The sequence below is a fragment of the Malania oleifera genome, chromosome 6 (assembly GCF_029873635.1).
Source record: "Malania oleifera isolate guangnan ecotype guangnan chromosome 6, ASM2987363v1, whole genome shotgun sequence".
NCBI classification, from domain to species: domain Eukaryota; kingdom Viridiplantae; phylum Streptophyta; class Magnoliopsida; order Santalales; family Ximeniaceae; genus Malania; species Malania oleifera.
Genome location: NC_080422.1, coordinates 43,432,037 through 43,452,196, shown reverse-complemented (window position 1 = coordinate 43,452,196; position 20,160 = coordinate 43,432,037).

Genomic DNA, 20,160 nt, shown 5'->3' with positions numbered 1-20,160 from the left:
TCATCCTTTTTATAAAGAACAACCAAGCCCAAGCCTAATTTTCAAAAGCCAAACCTAGACCATAACCTAATCCTTTGTAGAACCTTAGGTACATGGACCATCACCTGAGAAAAGAATAATTGGGGAAGGAATTGAATGCTCGATAGACAAAGTCAAATTTTTGGGGTCATTAGAGGAAAATAAACGTCCATCAAGGATTGGTTTAATCTTAGAATTTTTCATTAGTTTGATTAGGTTTTTCTCAGAACTATGGTAAAGTAGTTATTTAGGTTGCATTGCATTCATGCATTTTATGCATAATTTCACTTATAACCATGTATGCATAGTGGTCTCCAATGGGTTAATAATTGCATTCCAATTGTCTATAAAACCGGTGTGCCAAGGTGGCAAAGTTAAAGATCCAGGGTTCCATCGTTGAGCATAACAAGATAATCTCTATATTCTAGGCGAAAGGTTAGAATCATAGGAACTTGTTGCCCGATCACAGTTGAAATGTTTCAAATGCCATAGGATTGAACGATTGATTGGTATTCAACTTCATAAGTGAGCTCACCTGATACAGAAGTGATGGTTGAAAGTCAGTCATGTGCTTGATCATCTAAGGGTGATAACAAGTGGAATGCATCCATGTTTTTTTATTTAAATCATTTTGAAATTGAATGAAATAAGAATGCCTTTCAGTCTCATCTCATCTCATTCTCCTTGGATCATCACCTTGTACCAAATTTTGTCAATTTTTTCTTGCATTTTGTGTAAATGACATAGGAAATAGTTTTATTAATACAAAGGACTTGGAGCCATTAGTTGGTTTTGGGAGTTTATTCAGTTTTTTTTTGGGGGGGGGGGGGGAATAATGAAGAAGGAAAGGCCTCCAAGTTGGAGTTTAGTAAGGACCCCACTTCAAGATGTTGTCAAGGAGCCTGGTTGGGATATAGATTTCAAAATGATGAAGAGTCGTAGGAGAAGTAGACAGAAATGACGTATCAAGCTTTACCATACGTTTGCTTGATGAAATCGATAAACAAAATCTCTTGTCTTTAGTATCTAAGTTATGATTGGTGTCTTAAGAGTATAATGATTATATTCTGATCAAATGAAGGGTGGCCATCTTTGGTCAACCAGTATTCCTAAAAAGAACCAAATATTGATTTACCATTTGATAACCCATTTGAGTATGATTGTTAAACCAGGTTTTCTTTAAAGTCAGTTCACCAAAAATTTAACCTGAGTTTGGGTCTCCTAGCGTTTGACAACTCATACGAGGTAGTGATCATTACTAAAAGGATGGTAGACCATTTTTTCGCTACCTAAAAGAAATTCAAATGAAAAATAAGTCCCTTGCTAGCCCTTTCGAGCTTGAAAATTTTAATTCTTGATTAACTCGTCAAAGGATCATATCCTACACCGGGGCAGTTTTAAAAAAAGATTAGTCCCAAATGGAGTTCAAATCAAAATGGAGCTAAGATTCCTTCATCAAAGAAAAGCAAAAGGTGTAGTAAAAGAAGAAGATGTAGAAAAAAGAGAAAAAAAAAAGAAGGAAGAACAAAGAGAAAATAAGAGACATATTTCATATGTGATCTTTGACCAATGATTACCCCTAATAAGATTGACAATTTTGAGCCTTATTTAACCATCTTCTTGTTTAACCTATACCCCCCAACCTACATTACGATCCAAATGAAAATCCTACTCAGATTGGTATATGTATTGTTGTCTCAAATGAATTGTTAGACTCGCTGTAAAGTCTGAACTACGTAATGACCTAATCCTGAAAAGGTACGTAGGCCGTTTGTTCAAATGACAAGTTCGGTCAATACTTTAATTTGCGAATACCATAAATTGAGGCAGATATTTTTATTATAGGATGAGATTTTTTAGCCTTAGTTTCCCTATTCTTATTGAAACCTAAATCCTAAGCCTACATTTCGTCCTGTGTGTTAAAGTCCACCCTGAGATTGGAATATTGATCAGACTACTTAATAAGACATTAGTTATAATTCAAGATAGGGAGTTTGAAATAAACAAGAAATAATCTCCAAGTGGTGATACAGTGGAGGAGTTATGGTTATAAGGCTAAAAAAAATACTAATGATTAAAAAAAAAAAGAGGGTTTGCCCATTGATATGATTCTCTAAGTTAGAAAAGTTGCATCAGTGTCAAAGTACTGGTAAAATTTGTCTCTTATCTAACAAGCACAAAAAATCAAGCAAAGGTAGGCAAGTTTGAGCATTCCATCCATATTCCTATTAAGATTGAGTTATCTGATTGCATGTTTATTTATTTAAATTTCAAAGAGATTTTAAAACATTAAGGATGCAATCCAAAGAAGGTCCTTGTGGAGAAAATGTAAGATGGACAAGATCAACTACAAATGCATCTACTGGAGCAAATGTCATGCCGAGTTTTAGAGGAATACATTCAGGGTCATCTATGTCAGATGGGAATTCAAAAACATAGCCAGATCAGAATTTGGTTTGTTACGGGCTCGCTGGGAAATTTGTGCATCATCATGCATTATATTAAATAAAAAAAAAAACCTTCTTACTCCTTAAAGCTTCAAAAGAGGACTGATAGCCAAAACATTTCAGAATCACTAGTATGCTTCTTGAAAAGAAGGTCCCCATTGAGAACGTGCAATATGGGTAGAGTCAGTCACAGATGCATTTAATTGGGGCAAATTCCGTGTTGTGCTTCGTTGTAGCCAGTCCCAGTGCCTTCACATAAGAGTAGAAGTTGAAAGTTTGGCCAAGAGTAGTGACAAATAAATATAATTGGGGAAAATTTTGCGTTAAGCTTCACTGTAGCCAATCTCGGTGCCTTCACATCAAAGTAGAATTTGAAAACATGGCCAGAAGCAGTTACAAATGCATTTAACTGGGGAAAATTTCATGATGAGCTTCATTGTAGCTAGTCCTGGTGCTTTCACATCAGAGTAAAAATGAAAACATGGTCAGGAGCGGTTACGAATGCATTTAACTAGGGAAAATTCTGTGTTAAGCGTCATTATAGCTAGTTCTGGTGCCTACACATTAGAGTAGAAGTTGAAGCATAGCCAAGATCAATGAAAAATAAATGTAACTGAGGCAAATTATAGGTTGAATTTTTAACGAACCAATTCAGGGACCCTCATATTGGATTGGAATTTGAAAAATGGCCAAGGTCAGAGTTGAAATTATCGATTACATGCACGTTGGAAAAAGAAAGTTCATGCATCAACATGCATTTCATGCATTGCATAAGAAAGAAAATACAAACGACATTTCATACAACGTGCATACATCTCCGCATTTATGCATCATTATGCACACATACATATAGCAAAATATCACTACATTCTAGAATCACAAGTAGTAATATGTATACATATAGCAATATAGCACTATTCATCCATTTATGTCTTGTTGAATAGGCTTTTGAATGTCCTTTTGCACCCTTGACTAAACCATTTCTGTCATGCTAGTATCAGACATTGGGGCAGTTGACCCCAAGCACAAATTGATTTATCTACTTTGAAATTAGGGTAGCTTTCCCCAGGAACCAATTGAGACATCTGCTCTGAAACTGAGGCAGCTAACCCTAGACACACAATGATTGACCTGGAAACAGGGGCAGATGATCCCAGGAACAATGATATACTTTGAAACTAGGGCAATTGACCCCAAGCACAAAATGACCACTTTAAGACTGGGGCACAAGTCTTTAAAACCCAAAAACATGTCTCCAACATTCAGATGATCTTTTCTAAAGTCATTCCCATTTGCTCTAGTACTCGGGTCCCTATGCCTCGTACGAGTCATCCCCATTTACTATGGTACTCAGGTCCTCATGCCTAGCACGAGTTATCCCCATTTACTATGGTACTCGGGTTCCCACGCCGGGTATGAGTTATCTTCATTTGCTATGATACTCGCGTCCCCATGCCTTGTATGAGTTATCCTTATTTGCTATGGTTCTTGGGTCCCCATGCTTGGTATGAGTTATCCTCATTTGCTATGGTACTCGGGTCCCTATGCCCAGTACGTGTTATCCTCATTTGCTATGGTGCTTGAGTCCCTATGCTTGGTACGAGTTATCCTCATTTGCTATGGTACTCAGGTCCCCATGCCCGGTATGAGTTATCCTCATTTGCTATGGCACTCGGGTCCCCATACCCGATATGAGTTATCTTCATTTGCTATGGTACTCAGGTCCCCATGCTCGGTATGAGTTATCTCCTTTTGCTATGGTACTCGGGTCCCCATGCTTGGTATGAGTCATCCTCATTTACTATGGTACTCGAGTCCCTATGCCAGGTACAAGTCATCCCCATTTACTATGGTACTTGGGTCCCCATGCCCTGTATGAGTTATCCTCATTTGCTATGGTACTCGGGTCCCCATGCCCGATATGAGTTATCCTCATTTGCTATGGTACTCGGGTCCCCATACCTAGTATGAGTTATCCTCATTTGCTATGGTACTCAGGTCCCCATACCCGGTACGAGTTATCCTCATTTTCTATGGTACTTGGGTCCCCATGCCTAGTACGAGTTATCTCCATTTGCTATGGTACTCGGGTCCCCATGCCCGATACAAGTTATCTCCATTTTCTATGGTACTCGAGTCCCCATGCCCGGTACGAGTTATCCCCATTTACTATGGTAGTTGGGTCCCTGTGCCTGGGATTAGTTATCCTCATTTCCTATGGTACTCAGGTTCTCATGCCCAGTATGAGTTATCCCCATTTGCTATGGTACTTGGGTCCCCATGCCTGGTACGAGTTATCCCCATTTACTATGGTAGTCGGGTCCCCTTACCTAGTACAAGTTATCCTTATTTGCTATGGTACTTGGGTCCCCATGCCCGGTATGAGTTATCCTCATTTTCCATGGTACTTGATTCCCCATGCCCGGTATAAGTTATCCTCATTTGCTATGGTACTCAAGTCCCCAAACCCGGTATGAGTTATCCTCATTTGCTATGGTACTTGGGTCCCTATGCCTGGTACGAGTTATCCTCATTTGCTATGGTACTCGAGTCCCAGGCTCGGTATAAGTTATCTCCATTTGCTATGGTACTCGAGCCCCCATGCCCGGTATGAGTCATCCCCATTTACTATGGTAGTCGGGTCCCCATTTACTATGGTAGTCGGGTCCCCATGCCCGGTACGAGTTATCCTTATTTGCTATGGTACTCGGGTCCCCATTCCCTGGTACGAGTTATCCTCATTTTCTATGGTACTCGGGTGCCCATGCCCGATACGCCCATGCCCGATACGAGTTATCCTCATTTGCTATGGTACTCGGGTCCCCATGCTCGGTACGAGTTATCCTAATTTGCTATGGTACTCAGGTTCCCATGCCCAGTACGAGTTATCTCCATTTGCTATAGTACTCGGGTCTCCATGCCCGGTACGAGTCATCCCCATTTACTATGGTACTCGGGTCCCCATTCCCCGGTACGAGTTATCCTCATTTGCTATGGTACTCGGGTCCCCATTCCCCAATACGAGTTATCCTCATTTGCTATGGTACTCGGGTCCCCATGCTCGGTACGAGTTATCCTAATTTGCTATGGTACTCAGGTTCCCATGCCCAGTACGAGTTATCTCCATTTGTTATAGTACTCGGGTCTCCATGCCCGGTACGAGTCATCCCCATTTACTATGGTACTCGAATCCCCATGCCCAACATGAGTTATCCTCGTTTCCTATGGTACTCAGGTCCCCATACCCAGTACGAGTTATCCTCATTTGCTATGGTACTCGGGTCTCCATGCCCAGTACGAGTTATCCTCATTTACTATGGTACTTGGGTCCCCATGCCCGGTACAAGTCATCCCCATTTACTATGGTACTCAGGTCCTCATGCCCGGTATGAGTTATCCCCATTTACTATGGTACTCGGGTTCCCATGCCCAGTATGAGTTACCCTCATTTACTATGGTACTCGGGTTCCCATGCCTGGTACGAGTTACCCTCATTTACTATGGTACTTGGGTCCCCATGCTTGATACGAGTCATCCCTAATTGCTATAGTACTCGGATTCTCAAATCCAGTATGAGTCCAGTGCACCATGGAATTCGGGATCCAATGCCATATTGATCATCCCCAGCGAAGCAAGTCATTTTTGTGAGAATCATGCAACATTCCCATGCTGCCCCGTTTGCCCTTTTCACACCCTTGATAATGACAGAATGCACTTGATTAATCTGAAAATGTTAGGTAATCGTGTGACCTGGTTAAAATAGGTATCTTTTATCTTTACTGGCTTGTTACTACAAATAACGTAAGAGAGTTTCTATTGTTACATTGAAGCAGCAAAGCCTACAAAGAGGGGTAGCTATAGACACCCCAATTTTAATCAGGCCATTCTGAGAAGACCCTGCGTAATAAAAGTTGACTTGAATCCCGGGAATGGGAGGATCCGATTGAGTCCCATTTTATTTTAAAATTGAGTCATTTTATTTCAAAAATTGAGTCCCGGTTATCCTTAATTTCAAGTCTCCGCGTCATAAAAAATGAGTTCTAGTCATGTTAAAAATTTAAGTTTAGGCTATTGAGTTCCGATCATTTTTAAAATTGAGTTCATTTATGTCTAAATTAAGTCTTTTAATTTTTAAATTACGTCTTTTAATAAATTTTAAATCGGGTCTTTTAAATTGTAAAATTGATTTCTTTCAATCTCAAAAAATCGAATCCCTTTTATTTTTTAGTCAAATTGAGTTCGAGTCCTCTATGTTTCCAGGAATTAAGTCACGTTTTTTTTTCCAGCCTCTCCATTATTGGGCATTAAAATTAAATACATGGGCCCTTCCAAATAAAGGTCCATGCATGCAAAAAAGAGAAGGGACGAAACTCTCTTTAGGTTGCTAGGGTTTTTGAAAAATTTTTATAAAAAGGGGGGCAAACACGCACAAAGAAATAGCAGGAGGGGGGTCTCACGGGGTAACCCTAGCTGGACACTGTCTCTCTCTCCCTCCTCTCTCCATTCTCTTTCGTCTCTCTAGCAAACGACAACCCTAGCTGCAGCTCATCTCTCTCCCATCTCTCACGACACACGCAGCTCCCAGCCACCACAACCCTCACCACCCAGCAGCTCCACCACGATTTCACCACAACCATCCTCACCTCACCTTCAAACACACGAGAACCATGAAAGGAACGGCAGCCTCACGCACATAGCTCCCCGATCCCATCACCGACGATCACCAACTCCACCACTGCCAGCACTGTCGAGCATTACAACCACCAATCCAACCATCACCACCTCTAACCGCTTCTCTGTTCTATTGTCCAATACCCAGAAGTATCTAGCCATCCTCACGTCATCGTTCCCCGCAGACCAGCATAGCCACACTCCGGCAGCCCCATCAACTTTGGCTCCTCAGGCTTGCCATTGTCATCTCTCGCACGGCTCATCCCCGTCGCAAACACCGCCGTCATTGTCACCGTCCTGCCTCCAGCCAGCACTCGGCTCTCACAGTAATAATCTCCTCCGACAGTCGTGAACGCGGTTCACGGCCAATCTCATTGCAACCGTAGCCCGCTCGCCGTCGCCGACGCTCCCTGCTCGTCGTCACCGTCACTTCCCGTTCATCGTCGCCGTCGCACTCCGACCCTGCACAGAACCACGACTATCTGACCCTCACGGCTCTGGCCTTCGCCTCCGTCTCCAGCCATAGCTCCGGCAATACCCAATGTAAGCTCTCCTTGCACGCATGCCTCACACACACACACACACACACACACGTGCACGTGTGTTTTTTCCCCTTATTTTCTTGTTTTGATTTGTTTTAATATTTAATGTTTAAGTCTTCATTATATATGTGTATATTAATATATTATTTATGGTGGTATTTATCTAATATTCATATTTAGGCTCTTATTGAATATATTAAAATATAAATATTATTATTGCGGGACTTTACTGTTATTATATTTAAATATTCATGTTTATTCTCTTTGTCATCATTGTTTCAAATATTTAATGATATTGTCAAATTTTTATCAGATTGTATAACGCTTAAAGTTATCGTTTAATACTCATGTTGTAAGGATTGTCATTGTTGTATTTATTTGGGGTTCTTGTTAATATTTATATATTTAGGGTGGCGTTTATTGCTATACTAATTAGGCTTTTTATTTAGACACATTATACGATATTCTAAAAATGTTTTTATTATTATTTGACTTTCATTATTTTTTGTTAATTGTCTTTTTATTATTTTAATATTCGGGAAAAAACTTGAAAACTTTCAAAAAATCAGGAAAAATACAATAAAAGCACAAAAATATTTTTGAGATCAAAATTGTTTTTATACTTGGAAAAATCACATAAAAATTAAGAAAAACCATGGAAAATATCTAAAAATGCTTTGAGGTCAAAAAATTCTTTTGCTCACTTGTTTCATCTCGAATAAATTCAAAAAAAAAACCCCCTCCGGAATATTATTTTCATACTTAGAAAAAAAATCCTACAAGATTTCAAAATGTCGGGAGTTTATTTTGTACCGTATTTTCTCGATTTTCCATCCCTATGATTTTAAAGAAAGGGTATGAGCTTTTTAACACTTCCCGTAGCCCAGTTCTGAGGTAATATATATATATATATATATATATATATATATATATATATATATATATATATATTATGTACATTTTTGTGTGATTTATTGCATGTGCATTTCATAAATTCACGAAAGGGAGTAATTTTAAAGACTTATTAAATTTAAATGGTGGGATATTTCTTGATTAAGGTACCGTTCGTAAGAACGGGCGTGTAGAAACTTGAACCCGAAAAGTAAAAGAAAATAAATATAAAAGAGAGAAATAAAGGAAATCAAAAGAAAAGAAGGAAATTGGTTTGGCAGGACTCAAACCGTTGACAGTTTTCTAGAGGATGAGAAAACCATCGCTGGTTTTCAGTCAACTGATAGGGTCAACTTCCAAACTGTTGTCGATTTTCTGAGGGCAGGGAAAACCGTCAACGGTTTTGTCCTGAGCCGCTCACCTATAAATAGATGTGAGCTCAATTTTTTTAAGAAAATCCAATTCTCTCTCTTTTGGCTCTGCTAGGGTTTCATATTTTCTTCACTAAAAAGCTCTTTCGAGTTATCTCTTGCTCCCGGTTGTCTCTTCCTCCTTAAGGCTAGTTGGTACTCGTATTTCTACCAATTGGAAAAGCTAGGGTTTTTCCGTTTCTGAACCATTTAGACGTAATTTCCAGAAAATGTAAGGGGATTAAGTTAAGTAAGATTTTTATTAAGTTTGAACTGATTAAACTGCTTTATATATAAGTATACTATGTTTCAAAGGTTGTTTCGAAAACTGACCGTTCAAAAGTGGATTTTTAAAATATAGGGTATATGATATGATATTGTGAATAAAATGAATGGTGGAGAAACTGAGTTTTATCTTACGATCTTCAAACTATGTTTTCTTGGTTGTTTAAATGACAATATTCAAATATTGAAATTGTGTGACAAGTGAATAATCGGTATAGGTTATGGTATAATTTAATTTGGGTATGGTGGTGAAAAATATTGAGTTATTTGTGAAACATACTGGAACCGTCTTTGCAAAATACCAGGTTTTATTTAATGATTAAGGGTTGGGTTGTATTTAACAGCTAAGGGCCGGGTTGTATATGATGGCTGTAAGTCAGGTTTTACTTAACGACTGTGGGCCAGGTTTTATTTAACGGTTGTGAGCCAGGTTTTACTTAACAGCTGTAAGTTGGGTTTCAGCCGATTAGCCTACGTAGAGGTGGTACCTTCCTTGGGGTATGGACCATGAAGTGGTAAGGCAATCGGACCTGCAAATGGGTTGTGGATGCCTGTAGGTGTATAAGCAGATGGATACTTTGACTTTGTCTGGGTTGATTCCCTAGGGCTAAGTCCAACTTTCGGGCCGCACAACCCGTTATAGGGGTTAAGCATGTCGTTAGTCCTAGGGAGTGTCTTTTACACATATCTGTTGATTTTTGTAAATGGTGTTATTTGTTTACTAAACTGGTTTATACGGTGGAAATGGAAAGGGTGTTTTCCACTGTGTCGAGTGAATATAATGTATAACTGCTATTTTCGGTTAAATGGAGAATGAAATTTATCCTGTATACACTAAAACTCATGTTGGCCACACACTGATATTAACTTAACCTACCTTATTGAGAAGTGTCTTACCCCAATATACAAATCATCTTTTCAGGACTATCTCAAGGTCGAGTATAACGAACTCTGGGGCAGGGTGATAGCCAGTTTAGTTTTTGTGGGTTTCTGTAAGAACTCTACTGCATTTAAGTTATGTGTGAAGTTTCCTGGATATGTAATATGGTTGTACAGACTAGGTTAGTTTTCTTTCTTTTGATTGGAATGTAATATGGATATCAAGAGACTTTTATATATGTTGGCAGTTAGAACTCTAGTAATGGATTTTGGAGAATGTTTTATTTACTTCCACTATATTTATATAGTGAATATGGTATCAGGTATACAAACGTCACTAAAGTAGCACCCCGACCCCATGTGGCGGGTCGAGGCGTTACAGGGTGTGTAGGGGGTGCTCGAACCTTCCTCTCGCGTAACTGAACTCTCGATCCCTGCTTTGGTAACGCAAACCGATTCTACCATAATTGGGTAGTAATCAAGTGTTATAACCACACTAAAAGGTCTGTGGTGACTCCATTCCTATTTTTCCCAAAAATCAAAATCATACATTTTTCATTTGCCTCATTCTGTTTGGGACGTCACAACACCATCTATGCATATTCACATGCATCATCCATGCATTCATGCATAATATAACTCCATGCATCATCCATGCATATGCACCACTCCATGCTTTTATATATACATATCCATGAATTCATGCATATTCATACATGTACACCAATGCATTCATGCATCCACATGTATCATGCTCACATCTATGCATCTACATATCCATGCATCCACACATCATACATTTATGCATGCATTCACCCATATGCATCCAGAACACCATGCATGCATTCATTTTTTACTTGCATTCTCACACATTCAAGCAAGCACTCATGCATTGACATGCACACACACATTGTAACACATGAAGCAAACAAAGAAATCAGAGGAAAAAAAAAGTAGGGGAAAAAAAAAGAAATAGAGAGCAAGAAGAAGAAGAAGAAGAAGAAGAAGAAGAAGAGAGAGAGAGAGAGAGAGAGAGAGAGAGAGAGAGAGAGAGAGAGAGAGAATTTGTTGCAGTGAATGAGAGTATATGGAGGGAAAAAAGAGAGTGGATGAGAGAGAGCCCCAACATCCCCCCCCCCCCTCCTGGAGGTTTAAATAGGCAAAAAGAAACAAAAAATTTTTTAAAAAAAAAATGGGAGAGGGACTAGGAGGTATGACCACGGCAGAATGAGTTTGTGGGAGGTGAGTGTGGCTGGCAAGATTTGAGGGTGCTTTAGGATTTTTGGGAGCTTGAGGGAGGTCGGGGATAGGGTTAGGTGGTCATAGGAACTGAAAAAAAAAAGGGAGAAAAAGAGAGATTTGGTGCCATTCGCTAGAGATTATGGTGGATATGACAATCGGAGGTTCCTTAAAAATTTGGAGGAGGAGACCAAGGCTAGGGGATTGATCCAAACTGCGTTGTCCTAGGTTTTTTCTTCTTTTTTTAAAAAATAAAATAAAATAAGTCAAAACAACGCTATTCCACTAAATGGCAGCTGCATGTGTGCACACACGGGCACATGCACCCACGCACTTGTCTTTATATATATATATATATATATATATATATATATATATATATATATATATAAACACGTCGTATGCATGCCCATATACATTGTGTGCTTGGATACTTGGTGTCTATTGCCACACATCAACCTATTTTTTTGAATTTTCAATATTGAATTTTAAAATATTTTGATATACTGTATTTATTTTAATAATGAATATTTTAGTATTATATTATTTTTTTTAAAAAATTTATTTTATTAAAATAAAGAAAATGGTAAGTAGGAATTACTAAAAAATAGTCAAAATTTTCAAAAGTGTCCAAAAATGGTAGAAGATTATAGAAAAGATAGGATTTTGCCTTCATATTTGTGCAAAAGGCTAAATTCTATCAGATCTCTCCTCACCATTTCTAACTGGTTTGAATCACCCAATGTGATCAAAAATAGCAAAACCAAAGCCAAAAAATTAGAAATGATAGGGGTTTTACCTTTATTTTTGTGTATGAGGTCAAAGTCACTATCAAACCTCTCTTTACCATTTTAAATTGTTTTAGATTAGCCAATGCCTTTAGAATTGGAAAAAAAAGCATAAAAAAGCTTAGAATGATAGAGATTTTACCTTGATTTTCATGCATGATGTATACATTATTGTCATACCTTTTCTTACCATTTCAGACTACTTGAATCACCAGTTGTAGTCAAAATTAGTTGAAAGAGAGAAAAAAGCCAAGATGATAGGGATTCTCCTTAAATTTTCGTGCTGTCAAAATCACTATAGGCCCCATTTTTATTATTTCAGACTCTCCCATATCACCCAATATAGTCAAAGTTGACAAAAAAGATAGCATAAAATCTTAAAATGATAGAGATTTTGCCTCAATTTTTGTGCTCAAGGTCAAAATCATTGTCAGCCCCTTTCTTACCATTTTGATTTGTCTTGAATCACCCGATACAATTATAATTGGTAAAAAAGATAGAAAAAAATCCCGAAATTGGAAAAAGGATCATAAGGAGAAGAGAGGTTTAAACCCGGCTCCTTACTATAAAGTTGTTCAGGAAAAATGGGAATCGACAGTGAGTAGGGTAGAATGACTTCTTGACTATATTTATGTTTCTTCATGCTAGACAAAGAATTGCAAAGAAAATTCTTTTGGAGAGGGTGAGTATTCATCAACCTAGTATGACTTATTAGTTGTAAATGTGATTAGCCTACTTGGTTTCCTTATGAAACATGCTTACTTTTGTAAGTGTAATAGATTAAACGTGTTTCTTTTAGTATACTGCTCAACTCGTGCTTAGTTTCATGTTTGCTCACTGCTTTTGTATAATATTTATTCTATACTTTTGAACATGCTCATTTGGTGAATATGTGATTTACTTTTAACTGATTAATTAAGCTTTTTTTTTTTTTGTGCGACAACTAGTGTTAAACGACCATTCACATGGTTTGAAGTGTTTGTCTTGTGACAATAGGTATTAGAGCTTGGTTAATTGCTTTGTAATTTGGTTGCTTTTGGATTGTGGGATTAAGTGAAGCATTGATGGGAGAACCATACAACACACTAAGGAGACTCAATCTGTTAGAGGTGTATGTTGAAACCATTAACCATGTTACCATAGAAGTGGTCCAACTTATGGGTCATTTTCAAGGCCGACTCACTGTATAGGCCATTGAATATCTTGCCTAGGAGTCAGGACCCCAAAATTTTATATATATATATATATATATATATATATATATTTATATATTTATATTAAGTAGGTTTGGATTATTTAATATATTTTGAAAATATTAAAAGATACCAAATCTCTTAGTTATTTAATTTTCAAAAAGCATCCCACAAAAACCCCACATTCTCACGGCAGCTTACAAATTTCGCTTTCACATTTAATTCCCAATGCACCCAGCCCATGCCCTCTTCATTCTCTCCTATTTCCTATGCATTTTCTATCATCTCTGTTTGCCTCTTTCTCATTACTCTTCCCAATTTCCAATTATGTAACGACATTTCTCTCCTCTCTTTCTCTCCCACTCTCTCAAATGCAATAAAAATTTCAATAATTCCCACCGCATGTCACTTTCTCTACCTCTCCATCTCTCACGTTCTCTCTCACTCTTATTTCTCTGCCTCTCTATGATTTTTGCTCCGGCTCTTGTGTTCATCGTCTCCGGGTCTCCGACTCTTTGTAATTTTCATCAACCCTAATTTTGATTTCGGTGTTTGTGCATTATTTTTCTATTATTTTCACTCTGAATTTTTTTCTATTTTTTCTTAGATTTTGGAAGCTTTGAGGCTAGAGCGTTGCATCTGACAAGAATCTGATATCACTAAAGCCTCGCTCACCGATCGATTTGCAATAATAATAATAATAATCAGGTTATATTGTTTCAATCTATTATTTTTATAGATTTATTAAATTTATTTTTATTTGTTTACATAATTTGTCAATTTATAGTTAGTGTTAATTTTAAAATTTAATTATGTCAATGAGAAAATATGAATCCGGATATGAAAAATGAAGAAAGAAAAAGAAAATAGAAGAATTAGTGTCATCTCAAAAGGGAGCTCTTGAAAAATTTATTACTAGTTCTAAACAAAATATAAATGAGTAAGATGAAAATCCTCCAAGAGACATGCAATCAATTCCAGAGATGGAATTAGAATCTAATATGATGATATAATAATAATAATAATAATAATAATAATAATAATAATAATAATAGTGATAAAGATAACATTGATATACAAGAAATGCTAACTAATGATGTTTCTTTTGAAAGACATTTTAAAAATATAGAAGAAGAAAAAATAAATAATGATGATAATATGTATGATTGACTATGTTATCAATATAAAAAGAAATACTTGAAAATATTGAATATAAAACTTTAATTAGTGATTTTGCATCTCAAAAAGTTAGAAAAATTAATTTTAAATAAAAATAAAAATTAAACACACATATTAAGGGCCCCTAATTAAATCATTCGCCTAGAGCCCCATAATGTGAAGAGCCGGCCGTAGTCATGTTGATGTATTGGAGGGATTGAAAAACAATAACAAGGTTATCAAAAGATTTTAATTGTGCATCTACTAAACTAGATGGGTTAGTTTACGACTAGGGTGACCTTTTGGTTTGTGCTCTTAAGAATTCCAATTCTATAGGAGTGGGATATGGCAAAACAAGGGTACTAAAACCAAGAGCATTCTATAGTTCGTATGATGCTAGGGAGTTAGAGAACTTCTTATATGGCATGGAAAAATACTTTCTTGTAGTTAGGGTCAATTCAAAGGAGATTAAAGTATCCACGACTAAGTGAGGATGCTATGTTGTAATGGTTTAGTAAGTACAATGAGATTTAGAATGATAGGTGTCAGATTGATACTTGGGAAGACTTGGCTAGGAGCCAAAGGCTCAATTCTTTTATAATAATTTATTTTATAATGCTCAGTACAAATTACAGTATCTTAAGCATGTGAGGGTAATAAGTTAAAATTGGATTTCTAGTGTTCATGTGTTTATATTGTTAGAGTAGTCATAATGTCTTATTCAAATTGAAACTCTCTATGAATTTTAACTAAGAGATCAAAATAGGGGATTCCTAAAACCCTTATAATCAATACTAGGATTAGGCAGGCTGCTTGCAAATAGCCTTATAATAATGATGGAAAATAGGCATCTCTTAATGCCATTTTTACTATACAATAAAATTTGACCTTGCATTATTTCATCCTCTCCCTCTTCCTTCCAATTTTCCTATCCAAAACTTCAATTATATCTCTATCTCCTAATATACCTTACTCTTATTTATTTTTATTCTTGATGGGGTCAACATGCTTTAACCATTTCCTTTGCAAATATGGTGATACGTGGACGACCTCTCGATGTCCATTATTGTTCATAACTGTTTTGTAGGTATGCATGGGATAAGTTGAAGACTTTTGGATGGAAGACTTTTTTTATGGAAGACTTTTTTTGAAGACTTTATTATTATGTTGATTTTATATTTTGTTTGGATATGTTATTTCAAGACTATTAGGTACTTGAAGACCCAAGTGAAGTGTTGAGGCAAGATCCACCTCAAGACTCATGTGGGCCCCATATGACTTGTGGGACCCACACGGTTATGCTCCATGGGCCCCACATGATTTTGGGCCCCCTTTGGCATATGTCTCCATTTAATTTGTACTAATGCAAGACAACTAAACTTGTATGTGTGTTTAGTAAGTTGGAGAGTATTTAATGTGTTAATATTTAGTGAGAGTATTTAATATTTTTCGTCTCCCATGCTTGTGCGAGAAGTGTAAGCTTGTTAATGTCTTGTTCCCCCCCCCCCCCATGTTAGCTTTATATCTTTTCATTGTAAGAACTCTAATGGCAGCTTATGTCTAAATATTGAAAGAATTCCATTGTTGAAGCTTGAAAGCTTTCTCCAATCTCTTGATTGTGTAGTGTGAGGTTACGACGTTCTCTCCGGAGATCAAGTGGTGAGAGACCACTCTATGCAACGATACCATCACCTCCTCCTCCCTCTCACCCTCACGGCCTCCCATACAAAAACCCACACGGCTTCCCCCTTACACATTCACACAACTACCTTCCCAACACTCCATAGTTGAGTTCATCTTAGTGTTTCAAAGCTTGTTCGAAGGACTTACAACATGGTCAAACTCCTGTTGAATAACGTCAAGTCATCCAATGAATCTCTTGCTAAATTCAGTACTTGTTTGAACCCTTGCTTTATTTTATTTTTTATCAGCAAAGGTAAATGTATTGATCAAATGAATATTTACATGCATAACCTGGGCATTCCCAGGGATAAGGAGGGGACATCCCCACCCTAATTGTTCAAAATACAATCAAAAGGCCAAACCAAGTGGTCTCCCTGTCACCTCAATACATCAAGCCAATCATAACATCAAAAATACCCATTACTACCCATCATAACTTAGTCAATGGAGTACATATCAAATTTATCATACACCACTCTATACGTGTGGCATTGAATTCAACAGCTCTATTGGCGAGATGACCCTTTTTCAAATTTCTTTTTATTTCAAAAGTGCCAAATAAAATACATTGTTGTAGCCAAACAGACCTTCTTCACAATTGATAGTATCCTTGTTCCTTTAGCTTCTTTATAAAGCCATTTCAAAGCTGCTTTAAGAGTAGTCATGGCTCTAGTTATCCCCGACCAGAGTTTGACCAAATCCCAAACTTCTTTAGAGAAACTACACTTAAAGAAGAGATGCTCATTTGATTCATCATCCTCATTGCATAAGTTGCACTGCAGATTGATCCCCTTTCCTTTTAGTCTATCATTTGTCAACAATTTCCCTTTTACTCCCATCCACAAGATGAAGGCAGGTTTCGCGGTACTTCCACACTTCCACACTACATTGTACCACCTTACATCATTTTATTTGTTCCTCCAAAATCCATAGCTTTGTGAAGAGCAAACATTACCATCAACCACCTATTGATTTATCAAACTCTCTGCTGATCTCTGATTCCCACACTTTTGTAAAAATTGATTTTTCAAGTCAACCAATTTCTTAAACAAAGGAGAATCTTCATGCTTTACTGTGGCTTCCCATATGCTTACCCCTTTTAAGTAAATCTGATTAACCCATTTCGACCATAACAAGTCCTTTTTCTCCTGAATATTCCACATTGCCCAAGTAAGCAATGCATTGTTCCAAGCTTTTAAGTCAAACACCCCAAGACCCCCTTCATTTTTTGGCAAACATACCTCTTTCCAAGCTACTAGGGGCTTCCTTCTATCACCCCATAGGATGGTTCTAACACAGTCTTACAATGTGGTCCATAGTAGATTAGCATATTTTAGAATATGAAAAATGGCTAACTAGAAGCATTCTACCCCTTGTATAACTGAATTGATCAGTTCCATCTTCCCAGCATAGGAAATAGTGTGTTTAGGCCATCCACTCAGTAGATCAGAAATTCTTGTTAATCAGGGGGCTATAATATAATTTGTTTAGTTGAGATGCTACCAATGGGATGACCATATATCTAAACGGAAAGTACCCATCCTGGAAGTTAGTTACTCTTCTAATTTCCTCCAGCTCAATATCTTTAATACCAGAAAATAGAATTTTTGATTTCATATTGTTAGCTCTCATCCCTGAACATTCAAAGAACTTACCCAAACAGCTCATAAGCAACTTGACTAAATTAGAGTCTACTCTAGAAAGTAGAAATAAATCATCAACAAAGGCTAGGTGATTAATCTTTAACTTCTTATATCTAGGGTGGAACTTAAACTCACGGTTGTTTTCAAAAGTTAACAGGATTCTCAATAGGTATTCCATACATATAACAAATAGCAAGGGGTATAATGGGTTCCCTTGCCTCAACCCCTTCTTGCCCTAAAAAAAACCATGATATCCTCCATTTAAAGAAAGGGAGAAGGAAGTGGTGGACACACACTGCATGATCCAACCAACCATAGTTCTAGGGAAGTTCAAATCTACTAGCATATCCTTCATAAACTTCCAAGACATGGAATCATATGCCTTCTTGAGATCAATTTTTAACAAACATCTCGGAGAGACCCTTTTCCTTGCATATTTTCTAACAATCTCTTGGACAACGTATATATTTTCAATCATACTCATTTGTTTCACAAATGCATACTGAGCAGCGCTCACCAACTCTTCCAAACATGGCTTAATACTTTTAGCAAGGATTTTAGCAATAGTCTTGTATATCACATTGCAACATGCTATAGGCCTATATTCTTGAATAGTAGCAACATGATTGGATTTTGGGATGAAAGCAACCTTAACAGTTAAGGAGACATCCTTCCCAACCATACTCCAAGCCTCTTTGAAAAAACAAGCTAAGTAGCCATTCGGGCCTGGAGACTTTAGATCCCCAATGCTAAACAATGCTGCTTTTATTTCTTCATCTAAAACTAAGGTAATCATTCATTCACCCTGGGATCTATTAAGTATTTTCCCTTCGTTATGATTTGAGGATCAATAACACTAGTTTGAGATCCCCTACCCAATAGCTCCTTATAATAGATTAGGAATTCATCCACCACCTGTTGTTGGGATTTGGTTTGTTCACCATCACTCTTAGTAAGAGCTGATATATGATTCCTGCTTAAGTGTCTCCTCATCAAAGCATGGAAAAATGAGGAATTTTTATCACACTTCTTCAAGAACTTTGTTTTTCTAATTGGGATAAAAATAGTCTATTTGCATCAGCAGTTCTAGAAGCCTCAATTTTTTTTTTCAAAACTACCTTTCTTTGGAGTTCCTCATCCTCCAAGGAGTCATGCAGCATTTGCTAAATCTCAATAAGCTCAAACATATCATTTTCAGCCCTTGTAGATATATGAGAAAAGTGAGTAGAGTTGAGGGTTCTCAATGGACTCTTCAAAGCCTGTAATTTTTTAACTAGTCCATATTGGCTCCATCCTTGGACTTCCATCTCCCACCCCATCTAAACCACTTCCTGAAAACTGTAGTGGCTTGTACATATATTTGAAATTTTGAAAGGTCTCTTACCCACATTCTCCTCCTCAAACAATGAGACATTACATATTGACTGGTCTTACAGTAAGCCTAGAAATTGAAAGAACCCTTGCTTTATATTGTGTAAGCCTTTGTTTGAAGACTGAAATTCCATATTTGATAAGCCATTTGAATTATTAGATTTGAATATTGTCACTTGCTAGCTAATATCAATTGTAAGAAAATTAATTTGTTAACTTAGAACTTGCAATCTTGACTTTGAAATTAACATCTTTCTGCATAAAGCTTGATTCCTTAATAAGGAACACTTGGGACTTATTTTCTGGACAAAATCATACACCTTTTCAAAAAGTCAGACAACATGTGAAATGTCACATAATTTATGGTGTTTATGTTAGTTAATTGAATTCTTAAATCAAAGTGTTTGAGTGTATGTGCTTGTGTGAGTGTTGAATCGTAGGACTAGGCCGACCATACCTGCCCTACCTTAATTCCCTTCTCTAACGTTCTCTTCTCCTTCCCTTTACAATTGAGAGGTACACCTTACTTAATATATAGGATATTTGCACTTTTGATGGGGTTGTTAAAATTCTTTTATATCATTCTTAAAATCACATTCCTCTACTCTTTAAAAAATGGGTTTTTTATTTAAAATAAAAAACTTCTTTTGTATGCTTGTTGGGAAAAATCATGTCATCTAGTACCAAAGATATATGCAAGAAATATTGCCATTAATGATGCTGCAAATCCAAAGATTTATGAAATAGTGTTTTTAAGGAAGATTCATAAATTTGGAGTAGAATTAGGACTCTCAAATGCTATTGCCAATGCTAGTCAAGCTTACCATACCAACATGGTGGCAGTCATGCAACAAATAGTGGAGGAGTACATAGTTTCCCACACTTCTTAGGAGGTTGTTAATGTGATGAGGCCAATTTTGTAGGATTTCAAGATGGAGATGT